Here is a 15,205-nt window from a genome sequence, read left to right as displayed (position 1 = left end):
TATATATATATATATATATATAAACACAGATGATGTGACTTACCGAACGAAAGTGCTGGCAGGTCGATAGACACACAAACAAACACAAACATACACTCAAAATTCAAGCTTTCGCAACAAACTGTTGCCTCATCAGGAAAGAGGGAAGGAGAGGGAAAGACGAAAGGATGTGGGTTTTAAGGGAGAGGGTAAGGAGTCATTCCAATCCCGGGAGCGGAAAGACTTACCTTAGGGGGAAAGAAGGACAGGTATAACCTCGCACACACACACACACACACACACACACACACACACACACACACACACACACATATCCATCCACACATACACAGACACGAGCAGACATTTGTAATCCTTTCGTCTTTCCCTCTCCTTCCATCTTTCCTGATTAGGCAACAGTTTGTTGCGAAAGCTAGAATTTTGTGTGTATGTTTGTGTTTGTGTGTCTGTCGACCTGCCAGCACTTTCATTTGGTAAGTCACATCATCTTTGTTTTTAGATACATTTTTCCTACGTGGAATGTTTCCCTCTATTATAATCACATCATTAATTTGAACCCAACAATTACGTTTGTTATTGTCGCTGTTGCATTTCGAAATCTTTCCAGTCGTTTTATTTTCTCTTTCTGTTTTTACCAGTAGTCTCACTTTGTATTCACCTTCCCCTTTTTACCGTAATCTACTATACAATTTTATCCCGCCTATATATACTCAATAATACGTAACCCACTTCCAAACCATAACCAAAAAAATTTATATTCCGCTTTCAACACCACCGCTGCTATAAAATCCACCGTTTCTAGTAAGGCCCTTACAAATGTCTGCTCGTGTCTGTGTATGTGTGGATGGATATGTGTGTGTGTGTGTGTGTGTGTGTGTGTGTGTGTGTGCGTGCGTGCGAGTGTATACCTGTCCTTTTTTCCCCCCAAGGTAAGTCTTTCCGCTCCCGGGATTGTAATGACTCCTTACCATCTCCCTTAAAACCCACATCCCTTCGCCTTTCCCTCTCCTTCCCTCTTTCCTGACGAAGCCACCATTGGTGGCGAAAGCTAGAATTTTGTGTGTATGTTTGTGTGTCTGTCGACCTGCCAGCACTTTCATTTGGTAAGTCACATCATCTTTGCTTTTAGATATATTTTTCCTACGTGGAATGTTTCCCTCTATTTCATATATATATATATATATATATATATATATATATATATATATATATATATATATATATATATATATATATGGGAAACATTCCATGCGGGAAAAATACACTCCTGGAAATGGAAAAAAGAACACATTGACACCGGTGTGTCAGACCCACCATACTTGCTCCGGACACTGCGAGAGGGCTGTACAAGCAATGATCACACGCACGGCACAGCGGACACACCAGGAACCGCGGTGCTGGCCGTCGAATGGCGCTAGCTGGGTAGCATTTGTGCACCGCCGCCGTCAGTGTCAGCCAGTTTGCCGCGGCATACGGAGCTCCATCGCAGTCTTTAACACTGGTAGCATGCCGCGACAGCGTGGACGTGAACCGTATGTGCAGTTGACGGACTTTGAGCGAGGGCGTATAGTGGGCATGCGGGAGGCCGGGTGGACGTACCGCCGAATTGCTCAACACGTGGGGCGTGAGGTCTCCACAGTACATCGATGTTGTCGCCAGTGGTCGGCGGAAGGTGCACGTGCCCATCGACCTGGGACCGGACCGCAGCGACGCATGGATGCACGCCAAGACCGTAGGATCCTACGCAGTGCCGTAGGGGACCGCACCGCCACTTCCCAGCAAATTAGGGACACTGTTGCTCCTGGGGTATCGGCGAGGACCATTCGCAACCGTCTCCATGAAGCTGGGCTACGGTCCCGCACACCGTTAGGCCGTCTTCCGCTCACGCCCCAACATCGTGCAGCCCGCCTCCAGTGGTGTCGCGACAGGCGTGAATGGAGGGACGAATGGAGACGTGTCGTCTTCAGCGATGAGAGTCGCTTCTGCCTTGGTGCCAATGATGGACCGTATGCGTGTTTGGCGCCGTGCAGGTGAGCGCCACAATCAGGACTGCATACGACCGAGGCACACAGGGCCAACACCCGGCATCATAGTGTGGGGAGCGATCTCCTACACTACCCGTACACCACTGGTGATCGTCGAGGGGACACTGAATAGTGCACGGTACATCCAAACCGTCATCGAACCCATCGTTCTACCATTCCTAGACCGGCAAGGGAACTTGCTGTTCCAACAGGACAATGCACGTCCGCATGTATCCCGTGCCACCCAACGTGCTCTAGAAGGTGTAAGTCAACTACCCTGGCCAGCAAGATCTCCGGATCTGTCTCCCATTGAGCATGTTTGGGACTGGATGAAGCGTCGTCTCACGCGGTCTGCACGTCCAGCACGAACGCTGGTCCAACTGAGGCGCCAGGTGGAAATGGCATGGCAAGCCGTTCCACAGGACTACATCCAGCATCTCTACGATCGTCTCCATGGGAGAATAGCAGCCTGCATTGCTGCAAAAGGTGGATATACACTGTACTAGTGCCGACATTGTGCATGCTCTGTTGTCTGTGTCTATGTGCCTGTGGTTCTGTCAGTGTGATCATGTGATGTATCTGACCCCAGGAATGTGTCAATAAAGTTTCCCCTTCCTGGGACAATGAATTCACGGTGTTCTTATTTCAATTTCCAGGAGTGTATATCTAAAAACAAAGATGATGTGACTTACCAAACGAAGCGCTGGCAGGTCGACACACACACAAACTAACACAAACAAACACACAAAATTCTAGCTTTCGCAACAAACTGTTGCCTCATCAGGAAAGAGGGAAGGAGAGGGAAAGACAAAAGGATGTGGGTTTTAAGGGAGAGGGTAAGGAGTCATCCCAATCCCGGGAGCGGAAAGACTTACCTTAGGGGGAAAAAATCACAGGTATACATTCGCACACACACACACACACACACACATATCCATCCACACATATACAGACACAAGCAGACATATTTAAAGACAAAGAGTTTGGGCAGAGATGTCAGTCGAGGCGGAAGTGCAGAGGCAAAGATGTTGTTGAATGACAGGTGAGGTATGAGTGGCGGCAACTTGAAATTAGCGGAGATTGAGGCCTGGTGGGTAACGGGAAGAGAGGATATATTAAAGAGCAAGTTCCCATCTCCGGAGTTCGGATAGGTTGGTGTTAGTGGGAAGTATCCAGATAACCCGGACGGTGTAACACTGTGCCAAGATGTGCTGGCCGTGCACCAAGGCATGTTTAGTCACAGGGTGATCCTCATTACCAACACACACTGTCTGCCTGTGTCCATTCATGCGAATGGACAGTTGGTTGCTTGTCATTCCCACATAGAATGCGTCACAGTGTAGGCAGGTCAGTAGGTAAATCATGTGGGTGCTTTCACATGTGGCTCTGCCTTTGATTGTGTACACCTTCCGGGTTACAGAGCTGGAGTAGGTGGTGGTGGGAGGGTGCATGGGACAGGTTTTACACCGGGGGCAGTTACAAGGGTAGGAGCCAGAGGGTAGGGAAGGTGGTTTGGGGATTTCATAGGGATGAACTAACAAGTTACGAAGGTTAGGTGGACGGCGGAAAGACACTCTTGGTGGAGTGGGGAGGATTTCATGAAGGATGGATCACATTTCAGGGCAAAATTTGAGGAAGTCGTATCCCTGCTGGAGAGCCACATTCAGAGTCTGGTCCAGTGCCGGAAAGTATCCTGTCACAAGTGGGGCACTTTTGTGGTTGTTCTGTGGGAGGTTCTGGGTTTGAGGGGATGAGGAAGTGGCTCTGGTTATTTCCTTCTGTACCAGGTCGGGAGGGTAGTTGTGGGATGCGAAAGCTGTTGTCAGGTTGTTGGTGTAATGTTTCAGGAATTCCGGACTGGAGCAGATTCGTTTGCCATGAAGACCTACGCTGTAGGGAAGGGACCGTTTGATGTGGAGTGGGTGGCAGCTGTCATAATGGAGGTACTGTTGCTTGTTGGTGGGTTTGATGTGGACGGACGTGTGAAGCTGGCCATTGGACAGATGGAGGTCAACGTCAAGGAAAGTGGTGTGGGATTTGGAGTAGGACCACGTGAATCTGATGGAACCAAAGGAGTTGAGGTTGGAGAGGAAATTCTGGAGTTCTTCTTCACTGTGAGTCCAGATCATGAAGATGTCATCAATAAATCTGTACCAAACTTTGGGTTGGCAGGCCTGGGTAACCAAGAAGGCTTCCTCTAAGCGACCCATGAATAGGTTGGCGTACGAGGGGGCCATCCTGGTACCCATGGCTGTTCCCTTTAATTGTTGGTATGTCTGGCCTTCAAAAGTGAAGAAGTTGTGGGTCAGGATGAAGCTGGCTAAGGTAATGAGGAAAGAGGTTTTAGGTAGGGTGGCAGGTGATCGGCGTGAAAGGAAATGCTCCATCGCAGCGAGGCCCTGGACGTGCGGAATATTTGTGTATAAGGAAGTGGCATCAATGGTTACAAGGATGGTTTCCAGGGGTAACAGATTGGGTAAGGATTCCATGCGTTCGAGAAAGTGGTTGGTGTCTTTGATGAAGGATGGGAGACTGCATGTAATGGGTTGAAGGTGTTGTATCTACATAGGCAGAGATACGTTCTGTGGGGGCTTGGTAACCAGCTACAATGGGGCGGCCGGGATGATTGGGTTTGTGAATTTTAGGTAGAAGGTAGGGGTGCGGGGTGTCGGTGGGGTCAGGAGGTTGAAGGAGTCAGGTGAAAGGTTTTGCAGGGGGCCTAAGGTTCTGAGGATTCCTTGAAGCTCCGCCTGGACATCAGGAATGGGATTACCTTGGCAAACTTTGTCACCAACCTATCCGAACTCTGGAGATGGGAAATTGCTCTTCAATATATCCTCTCTTCTCGTTACCCATCAGACCTCAATCTCCGCTAATTTCAAGTTGCCGCCACTCATACCTCACCTGTCATTCAACAACATCTTTGCCTCTGCACTTCCGCCTCGACTGACATCTCTGCCCAAACTCTTTGTCTTTAAATATGTCTGCTTGTGTCTGTATATGTGTGGATGGATATGTGCGTGTGTGCGAGTGTATACCTGTCCTTTTTTCCCCCTAAGGTAAGTCTTTCCGCTCCCGGGATTGGAATGACTCCTTACCCTCTCCCTCAAAACCCACATCCTTTCGTCTTTCCCTCTCCTTCCCTCTTTCCTGATGAGGCAACAGTTTGTTGCGAAAGCTTGAATTTTGTGTGTTTGTTTGTGTTAGTTTGTGTGTCTATCGACCTGCCAGCGCTTCGTTTGGTAAGTCACATCATCTTTGTTTTTAGATATATTTTTCCCACGTGGAATGTTTCCCTCTATTATATTCATATCATTAATTTGAACCCAACAATTACGTTTGTTATTGTCACTGTTGCATTTCGAAATCTTTTCTGTCGTCTTATTTTCTCTTTCTGTTTTTGCCAGTAGTTTCACTTTGTATTCACCTTCTCTTTTTTACCGTAATCCACTATACTATTTTATCCTGCCTATATATATACTCAATAATACGTAACCCACTTCCATACCATAACCAACTACCGCTGCTATAAAATTCACCGTTTCTGGTTCACAAACAGTTCCTTTCACCTATTAAACAACCATTTCGGCTAGTTCTTATAACTTTCACTTTATTTCCATTTCCGTTTTTCTCACATCACTGATAATTTTTAGCCGCTTCCCACAGGTTTTAACATCATTATTTCTTCGTCAGACAATTGTTAGCTTCACTTTCATAATCGGCCACCACAAAACCACTCCTTTTAATACATTTACACGCAGTTTCTTCAAAATTTTCCCGAATTTCTCGGTCCTTAACGTGTTTTGGCGGCAACACAACCACCTAACCTTTGTGCACATCGTTGTCTACCAACCCAAGTCCAACATAGCCCAGCTGTAACCAACACTTTTTCCCCTTTTTTCACACCAGATCTCCAGTTACTTTCCAGTTCACCTTTATCTATCCCCATATATTTCTATTTTCGTTTTCATATCAGCCTCACGTTACACTTTCCACCTTCTAATACCATGTCACCGTCACAACACCCCCACAACGACCCTATTAAGTTTTATTTACATTCCCTCCGCAAACATGCCTTCACCCTAGCCAGATTACGCTCGCATATTTTATTTTCTCAGGCTTGTCTGACATTTGGCATAACCCCCAAAGGCCTCACACTTAAAGTTCCCATCTCTGGCTGCAACCCTTCTTTCCATCAGTCCCTATACCAGTTCCAAACTGAACAATCAATTGCCTTCACCCACCTAATCCTTCACCTACACATCAACTCAGCCAATGAACACACCCGTCAACTCCTATCCTTAATAAAAGTCCTCAATCTTTCCTCTCCCACATCCACACCGGCTATTCAGAGCATCCTCCTACAGGCCAACCGCAAATTAGAACAGCATGCCACCCTTCACCTCAAAAAACAATCCAATCTCCTGGTTTCCCACCTCCAGAAAGGCAACTCACTCACCCTTCACAACCTTTCCAGCAAACCTCCACCTCCTCTCATTGCACACAAACCCAGTCTCTCCCATCTACTCAATCTCCCACTTCCAGCTCCACTCCCTCCAAAACCTCAAAATTCCAATCAACACAATCTGGAACCACAACACCCTAATTCAGTAGTTAACCTTTCCTCCAAACCTCTCTCCCAATCAAAAACCTCTGTCCTATCCAAAGGCCTCACCTTCAGCCCCCACTCGCAGTTTAACCAAACAGCCCTCGTCAAAGATTTACTGTCCTACACTCGTACTCTCTGCTGGAAATATCACTTTGCCATGAAGAAAAATGATCCTAATCCTACTCCTAATGATCCAACTCCCCAAGACACTATCCAAATTGAACCCTGCCTGGAACAGTTCAGTCCTCCATCACAGGGGGACCCACCTCCTCTTCCTCAAAATCACCCTCTCCAAACCTTCCAGGAATTTCTGACTTCCAGCCTTGCCTCTCAATCATTCTTAAAAAAAAACCTTAATCCTACTCCCAACATCACCACTGCTGAAGCCCAGGCTATCCGTGATATGAAGGCTGACCAATCCATCGTCATTCTTCCGGCGGACAAGGGTTCCACGACTGTGGTACTTGATCGTTGGGAGTATGTGGCCGAGGGACTGCGTCAGCTTTCAGACAACACCACATACAAAGTTTTCCAAGGTAATCCCATTCCTGATGTCCAGGCAGAGCTTCAAGGAATCCTCAGAACCTTAGGCCCCATGCAAAACCTTTCACCTGACTCCATCAACCTCCTGACCCCACCGACACCCCGCACCCCTACCTTCTTCCTAAAATTCACAAACCCAATCATCCCGGCCGCCCCATTGTAGCTGGTTACCAAGCCCCCACAGAACGTATCTCTGCCTATGTAGATCAACACCTTCAACCCATTACATGCAGTCTCCCATCCTTCATCAAAGACACCAACCACTTTCTCGAACGCCTGGAATCCTTACCCAATCCGTTACCCCCAGAAACCATCCTTGTAACCGTTGATGCCACTTCCTTATACACAAATATCCCGCACATCCAGGGCCTCGCTGCAATGGAGCATTTCCTTTCACGCCGATCACCTGCCACCCTACCTAAAACCTCTTTCCTCATTACCTTAGCCAGCTTCATCCTGACCCACAACTTCTTCACTTTTGAAGGCCAGACATACCAACAATTAAAGGGAACAGCCATGGGTACCAGGATGGCCCCCTCGTACGCCAACCTATTCATGGGTCGCTTAGAGGAAGCCTTCTTGGTTACCCAGGCCTGCCAATCCAAAGTTTGGTACAGATTTATTGATGACATCTTCATGATCTGGACTCACAGTGAAGAAGAACTCCAGAATTTCCTCTCCAACCTCAACTCCTTTGGTTCCATCAGATTCACGTGGTCCTACTCCAAATCCCACACCACTTTCCTTGACGTTGACCTCCATCTGTCCAATGGCCAGCTTCACACGTCCGTCCACATCAAACCCACCAACAAGCAACAGTACCTCCATTATGACAGCTGCCACCCATTCTACATCAAACGGTCCCTTCCCTACAGCCTAGGTCTTCGTGGCAAACGAATCTGCTCCAGTCCGGAATCCCTGAACCATTACACCAACAACCTGACAACAGCTTTCGCATCCCGCAACTACCCTCCCGACCTGGTACAGAAGCAAATAACCAGAGCCACTTCCTCATCCCCTCAAACCCAGGATCTCCCACAGAACAACCACAAAAGTGCCCCACTTGTGACAGGATACTTTCCGGCACTGGACCAGACTCTGAATGTGGCTCTCCAGCAGGGATACGACTTCCTCAAATTTTGCCCTGAAATGTGATCCATCCTTCATGAAATCCTCCCCACTCCACCAAGAGTGTCTTTCCGCCGTCCACCTAACCTTCGTAACCTGTTAGTTCATCCCTATGAAATCCCCAAACCACCTTCCCTACCCTCTGGCTCCTACCCTTGTAACCGCCCCCGGTGTAAAACCTGTCCCATGCACCCTCCCACCACCACCTACTCCAGTCCTGTAACCCGGAAGGTGTACACAATCAAAGGCAGAGCCACGTGTGAAAGCACCCACGTGATTTACCAACTGACCTGCCTACACTGTGACGCATTCTATGTGGGAATGACCAGCAACAAACTGTCCATTCGCATGAATGGACACAGGCAGACAGTGTTTGTTGGTAATGAGGATCACCCTCTGGCTAAACATGCCTTGGTGCACGGCCAGCACATCTTGGCACAGTGTTACACCGTCCGGGTTATCTGGATACTTCCCACTAACACCAACCTATCCGAACTCCGGAGATGGGAACTTGCTCTTCAATATATCCTCTCTTCCCGTTATCCACCAGGCCTCAATCTCCGCTAATTTCAAGTTGCCGCCACTCATTCCTCACCTGTCATTCAACAACATCTTTGCCTCTGCACTTCCACCTCGACTGACATCTCTGCCCAAACTCTTTGTCTTTAAATATGTCTGCTTGTGTCTGTATAGGTGTGGATGGATATGTGTGTGTGTGCGCGCGAGTGTATACCTGTGCTTTTTTCCCCCTAAGGTAAGTCTTTCCGCTCCCGGGATTGGAATGACTCCTTACCCTCTCCCTTAAAACCCACATCCTTTTGTCTTTCCCTCTCCTTCCCTCTTTCCTGATGAGGCAACAGTTTGTTGCGAAAGCTTGAATTCTGTGTGTATGTTTGTGTGTCTGTCGACCTGCCAGCACTTTCATTTGGTAAGTCACATCATCTTTGTTTTTAGATATATTTTTCCTACGTGGAATGTTTCCCTCTGAAAGAGCATAAACCTAAATCATAATCAGGTCAAACCTCACTGAAACACTTCAAAGAGGTATGACAAGATGAAGTTGTTAAAATTGTCAAAGAAATGAAAAATTCATTAAGTACAGATATTTTTAATATGTCAAACAATCTATTTAAAGAAATAATACATTACATTGCAGCACCTTTAACATATTCTATAAACTTGTGTCTCATACAATATTCCCGATCCTCTCAAACTCCAGTGTTTAAGAAGGGTAGCAAATCTGATCCAGCAAACTATACACCAATTTCTCTTATTCTACTACTAGCCAAAGACTTCGGAGGATAATGCATCAGCTGATGTACGAGTACTTAGGAGTAAAAGATATGTTAAGTACGTCACAGTTTGGTTACAGAAAAAAAAAGTCAACCCTGCAAGTCATAGAACTCTTAGTGAGAGACATTTTAGCAGCATTTGAGGACCATGCTCACATACAGGTAACGTGATTTGAGCAAGACCTTTGACTGTGTTGACCACTCTGTTTTGCTCTCTCAACTTTTGTGCTGTGGAAGGGTCGACCGAAGCGTCCGATCCCATCTGTCGGCTTTGACCAGTGACACAAGGCTGTTGTGGTGTGTGACATCATAACGGCGTGGAGTTTGGTTTGTGAGTGTGGCGTGTTTTTAGGTGTCATCGTGTTGCTGTTCAAGGTGCCCTCTGGTGGTGTGTTTAGGGGTTTCGTGTTGTGTGGTGTATTGGGTTCAGTATGGTGCTACTGCTTGTTCTGGGTGGTTCTCGTTTTGGATGTGTGTGGAGAGGAATTGTTTACAGTGAGTTAACAATTTAGTGTTTCGTTGTGTGAAAGTTATTGTAGAGCTGTTCGCTGTAGGTCGTGTGATAATTAGAGTAAATTAATTTCTTGCAGCTCTTGTTAGGTATGGATATGATGGATAAAATTAACAGTGTGCGTTTGCATGCTGAGATGAGGGCGAGTCCGTTCGAGTTGATTAAATTTCTGCAGCTGTTTGGCTTGTTGGCGGAGGTTGTGAAGTGTGCTGTTTCTTGGCATGACTTGAAATTGGCAAAAGTTTCGGCGTCTCGGACCAAGGACGGTGATATGTGGCGGTGCCATAGGGATAACCTATGGCACTCCATATGTCGCGGTTCCTGGTTCGAGAAGTCTAGGTTGGGCTGCGCGAGATTGTGTTGTTGACGTACTATTTTTGTTATAAATCTTCTCACAGTTTTTGTGCAGATGAGACTGGTGTGAGCGAGAGGAGTGTGTTTGACTGCCTTTTGTTTTGTTGTGAAGTATGTTCTGAGTTTATTAAGTACAGCGGTAAGTTGGGTGGGCCTGGGGTTGTGGTGGACGAGTCACAGTTTGATAAAAGGAAGTGTGGGAGGGGTAAGTCTGTGGTTGGTCTCTGGATGTGGAGGGTTTCGGAATGTGTTTTTACGGTTGTGGAGGGGCAGTCTAAGAGGGAATTAGTGGGTTTAATTGAGGAGTTTACAGAACCAGGTTCTACTGTAGTTTCTGATGCTTTTTCTTCTTATAAGTGGTTGGGTGAGAGGGGGTAAAATCATTTAGTACTGAACCATAGTTTAGAGTTTAAAAACTATGAGACGGGCTTGTACGAATACCATAGAGGATGTGGGGGGCCGCTAAGTCAGTTCTTTGGAGGGGGATGAGGCGCTCTTCTAACCTTCAATCTCATTTAGATGAGTACTGTTGGCGGAAGAGCGCCCCTGAGGGCTATTGTTTTTTTTCGGGTTTTCTTAAGGGCTATCAGTAAGATGTGCAGGCTGAAGGTGGTAAGTTAGGGTTGTTTGTGTGGGTGGGTGGCTGTAGCTCGGGGTGGGGGGGGGGGAGGGGGGCGGCTTTTACTTGTGTTGGTTTGTGATTTAGTTGTGGAGGATCTATTTTGTTGCAGTTTCTGTTGAGTTGTAGTGTGTGGTTGAGATTTGTTTATTAGTTTTTTTTTTATTTTGGGGAGAGGGGAGGGGTTGGGTTGGAGGGTGGGGTGTGGGTGGGTTGGGTCTTTCTTTTGGTTGTGTATTTTTTGTTGGTGAGTGTGTGTGTGTGTATGTATGTATGTGTGTGTGGTGTGGGAGGGGGGGGGGTGTCTGCCTGTGGTGGCTGGCCTAGTTTTATTTTTGTGTATTTATTGTGTGTTGTTGTGGCTGGTGGGGTGGTTCTGAGTTGTGTGGTTTGTTGTATTGTTGATTTGATGTTGTGTGTTGGTTTGTAGGTATGTAGTTGAAGGGAAGTTTTTGATTCCAATTTGTGCTCGTATCTGTGGGTGTTTTAGTATTGGGAGTTCCTGTTGACCTATGCGGATGATGGGAACTATTCGATTCCAATGCGTGGGGGGGATTGTAGCTGTGGGTGTGCTGGTATCGGGAGTTGCTGTTGAGCTATTTAGATCAAGGGAAGTGTTCAATTCCAATTTGTGGTTGCTTTGGGTGTTCTGATATCGGGAGCTGCTGCTGCTGAGTTATATAGGCCACGGAAGAGTTCAATTCCAATTTGTGGTTGTGGCTTTGGGTGTTCTGGTACTGGGAGCTGCTGTTGAGCTATATAGGTCAAGTGAAGTGTCCGATTCCAGAGGATACTGTGTTTAGTGGAATTTGGAGAGTTTTGTGTTGTCGGTTTTTTTCGTCATTTTGTGTGGTTTGGTATGGTGGAGTGTGTCTAAATTTGTTTATATTTACTTTATCCCCGTCCAAAAACCCCAATTTCCCACACTTGTCCCATTAGTTTGATTAGGTTTCTTGTGGAAGGTGTGTGTGTTGATTTTTCAATGTATTTTCGTGTTTGTTGTCATGTTTAGGTAATGACGTCATATGCGCCTTATTGGAGTCATAGTGGATGGTCGTTTCTGCCATATTTTTGACGTCATGGGTCAAAGCAGGCGGGTGGAATCAGACGCTTCCGTATTTCCCAGTGGAATGTGACAAAAGTTTAAAACTCTGCAATTAAGACCTTAATAAAATGAAGCAAGTGATGAGTACAAGAATTCATCAGTCAAACACACCTGAGGTTCAACACGGAGTGCCACAGAGATCTAAATTAGGACCACTTCTATCCCTTGTACATACAAATAACTTACCAAGAAACAGACATAAAGACTCATATGTATGGAGATGATACACCTTTTCTGTCTGTGAACCATGTATTTGATAACCTTGTTAGTAGTATGAATTCAGCAAAAGAAAATGCAATATCATGGTCTACTGTTAAATGAGAGTAAGACCCTGAATATGTGGTTCAGTCTATCAAAGACTGTAAAAACAGAAAAAAAAGCAAAATGTTTAGGTATCATACATGACCATAAATTAACATGGAAGCCTCACGCTGAACACACAGTGGTTAGGCTGTCAAGAGTGATATAGGCCTATCTGCTGAAGAGACTGATGTGCTGTGTGACATTTTAATACGTAAGGATGGCGAACTTTGCTTTTCTTCAGTCTGTTTTAAGGCATGGGTTAATACATAGGTGAAACAACAAAAAATATGTTAAATTCTGGTGATCCAAAAGAAAGCAATCAGAGTAATGGCAAAAGTAGATAATAGGACACATTGTAAACCACTGTTCATTAAATACAGAATATTAACAGTTATTAATCTATATTTTTTTGATAGGTGTTAACTATATACTTGCTGAACTACCAAATTTAGGTGTAACGAATCAAAGCATGACTACAATAAAAGAATCTGCACTTCTCTGTTCTTGCTTAAAATATATAACGTGCCTCAAGCATGCCAATCATAGTATTTACGAAAAAGTTACACAACTTCTTGTTAACTAATCCATTCTACTCATTAGAAGAATTTTTAGATATGTCCTGTATCAACTTAAATATGGGTCATTCCATGCCAAACTGAGCCTGAGGCTTGTTTTTTGAAAAAATGCCAAATTTAACAATGTTATAGTTTTTCGAATCTACAAAAGTTGAATTTTACTGTCCTGAAATAATTATAAAAATTACATAATTAGCTGAGGAAATATAGTTAAACAAAGTTGGCAATCCTACAGATGAGGATGGAAAACAAAAGGTTTGCTTTTTGTGTTGGCAGCTGTTTAAATTTGGGTTGCAGCAATTGTTGATGTTTTAATCGTTTAATTTCAAGAGCAGAATCTTATCTTCCTGACAAACTTCAGTTTTTAAAGAAAGGTAAGTTATTAAGTATGCAGCTAATTCACAAAAGTTACTATGTATTTAGTGTCCCACCCGTGACAAAAAACATGAAAAAGTTTACCTTCTAACTCAGCAATTATAGTAATTCTATATATTTTAGGTTAGAAGTAAGAAAAACAAATAAAAACATCCAATGAACCATAAGGCACCTTCTAAGTTGTAAATGATCATCTATAAATGTTAAAACAAATTGTGTCCCACCCGTGACAGATTTTTGGATGTTACTCAAATCTAAACCATTTAACACTTATGGTTATTGTTAAGTTAAATTGGTTGATATAACAAGTGCTTTGATGGTTTACACTAAATAAAAACTTACTGTTTATTCGGAAAATGGGGAAAACAACATCAGCAGAGCGTATGAGAAAACTTCGAGAAAAACTGAAGAAAGATACCAGCAAGTACAATGTCCATAAAGAAAAAGAAAGAGAGCGGGATAAAAGAGGAAGGGAAAATATGAAGATGAAGGTATCCTCCAGTGAAAAATCTTTATTGGAATATCGAAAGAGGGAAACTGAAAGAAAAAGGAAGTACAGACTTAAACTAAAATCCGTATTAATTGAAGATCAGTCTGAGACCTGTATTTCCCAGTTAGGATCATATAAATGTCCTCAGTCCCCTGGCAAAGCTGTTTCTCGGGTAAAGAAGTTGCTACCTTCAAGCCCCTCAAAAAAATCTGCAGTAATAAAAAAGCTTGTAAGTGAAAGCTTACCTAAAAAGGTGGTAAAGCAGATTTTCCCAGTAGTGAAGAAGACATCTCGAAAACTTACAGGTGATAATCTGCTCAAAATACAAAATTTTTTCACAAATGATGAAATCAGCAGGCAGACATCTGGCATCAAGGATGTAAAGTCTATTGTAGACCATGAAACTGGGAAAAGAGTTAGCTTGCAGAAACGTCACATGAATATGACAGTTAAGGAAGCATTTTTTCTTTTTAAGCAAGACAATCCAGATATTGATATGAAGATTTCAAAATTCTACGAGTTGCGGCCTAAAAATGTTGTTCTAACGTCTCAAATGCCTCACAATGTATGTGTGTGCAGATATCATGCTAACTTCAACTTCATCATTGAAGCCATTCACAAATAAATAGCTAGTTTCCCTGCTACTCACACTCACCTTATGAATCTTGTTTGCTGTGATGTAGAAAGTGAAATATGCATGACAAGTCAATGCAAGAAATGCATCATGAATTTACACACATTAATAGATGGAAAGTTTGATTTGTGTGACATAATATCTTGGAGAAAATGGACCGAACATGAGTGTCACCCTAAACAGACTACTACCAGTGGAACACTTTGTGAAGCTCTCTCTGAACTTCAGTCTCAACTAAAAACATTCAAAGAGCACTTCTTTGTCAAAAGGATGCAATCTGGAGCTTCCAAGACTGTGAAAGCATCAGTTAGTGATGATGAAGTGGTATTGCAAATAGATTTTGCAGAAAACTATGTAGCACTAGCACAAAAAATGGTTCAAATGACTCTGAGCACCATGGGACTTAACAGCTATGGTCATCAGTCCCCTAGAACTTAGAACTACTTAAACCTAACTAACCTAAGGACAACACACAACACCCAGTCATCACGAGGCAGAGAAAATCCCTAACCCCGCCGGGAATCGAACCCGGGACCCCGTGCTCGGGAAGCGAGAACGCTACCGCGAGACCACGAGCTGCGGACTCACTAGCACAAGATGAGATACAAAGTGCCCACTGGAGTCATACACAGATTACAGTGGT

At 44.6% G+C, this 15,205-nt stretch overlaps 1 long non-coding RNA gene across 1 annotated transcript in view; it reads right to left on the bottom strand.

The window, feature by feature from the left end:
- LOC126195340 (uncharacterized) overlaps window positions 1-15,205 on the bottom strand; it is a 105,774-nt gene that overhangs the window by 85,934 nt on the left and 4,635 nt on the right. The window lies entirely within an intron of this gene.

Source organism: Schistocerca nitens, chromosome 7 (genome assembly GCF_023898315.1).
Source record: "Schistocerca nitens isolate TAMUIC-IGC-003100 chromosome 7, iqSchNite1.1, whole genome shotgun sequence".
NCBI classification, from domain to species: domain Eukaryota; kingdom Metazoa; phylum Arthropoda; class Insecta; order Orthoptera; family Acrididae; genus Schistocerca; species Schistocerca nitens.
Note: the sequence above shows the minus strand (reverse complement) of the source record. Positions and strands in the feature narration are given on the sequence as shown.